Below are 1,329 nucleotides of genomic sequence, written 5' to 3'. Positions count from 1 at the left end.
TGTGTGTGTGTCTCTGTGTGTGTGTTCCTTTCCCCAACCCTTCCCTGTCTCTCTTTCTGTCTCTCTGTTCCTGTTTTAACAGAACACACACACACACACACACACACACACACTAACACACACACACTAACACAAACAAACAAACACACCCCCTAAACGGTGCTGTTTAATACAACGTCCCAACCCCAAATGTTTCTATAAATAACTGAATCAAGATCTTTTAATAAATTAAAATGTTCGATCGTTGGCCTCCATGTAAAGTTATGAGCACATTGGCAAAATAATAAATGAACTAAATCTTTAAAAAAAAAAAAAAAAAAAAACACATCTTTTTCTTACATTACCTTAAAAAAAGCTAGAATAACTTCCAGACTGCTACAACAGTTGTTTTGGAATTGTCATTATTATATTAAATTTCTGGCGTTGAGTTTTAACCCTATCCGTACGTCGTGTTTTACTATCGTATCCATACGATGTGGGGAACTCTGTGCCACCACTTAACCCTATCCGTTCGTCGTGTTTCACTATCGTATCCATACGACGAGGGGAATTCTGTGCTACCACTTAACCCTATCCGTACGTCATGTTTTACTATCGTATCCATACGACGTGGGGAACTCTGTCGGGTCGCTGCGCCGTATTGGAGCTGAAGGACTCGGGGTGTCGTGAAAGGAATATATAACAATAAGTCGGCATATAATAATAAGAAGAACTCCCGGTAGAGAAAAGCTCAGCTTCGCGCGACCTTTAGCGGTGCGGGCGACCCCGGTAGTTGGGGAGGGCGGCGAAGGACAAAGGGAGGTTGAGCCCAGAGGGACGGGCCTGGGGGAGATTGAGCCCAGAGGGACGGGCCTGGGAGCTGGGGGCGAGAGGGTAGTGTGGTGGGCAAAATCCGGATAACCGAATCATTCTCAGTGAAACATTATCCAAATTCAGACTCTTAAACTCTCTTTCATGACCCGTTTGCCGAAGTGGGTGCACAATAGCGTACTTTAGGGTGCACCCATTTGCTGAAATTGTTCTTACCCATTTGCCGAAGCGGTTCGTAACACATTTAATCGCCGAAGAGGTGTTCTAATATATTATCCGGATATTGCTAAAGCGACTCATTGCCCAGCCTTTCTAGAGGGGCTATAGGGGCTATAGACTATAGGGGCTACACTATAGGGCCCCTGCGTGCTGCAGGCAAGTGGGATTATTTTTTGTTGTTGTGTTTTACGGCGCTCCCAACTGCATAAGTTCATATGATGAGCGCGCGGGACACATTAAACGACATAGATAGATAGATAGATAGATAGATAGATAGATAGATAGATAGATAGATAGATA

This window comes from Aplysia californica, unplaced genomic scaffold (assembly GCF_000002075.1).
Source record: "Aplysia californica isolate F4 #8 unplaced genomic scaffold, AplCal3.0 scaffold00269, whole genome shotgun sequence".
NCBI classification, from domain to species: domain Eukaryota; kingdom Metazoa; phylum Mollusca; class Gastropoda; order Aplysiida; family Aplysiidae; genus Aplysia; species Aplysia californica.
Note: the sequence above shows the minus strand (reverse complement) of the source record.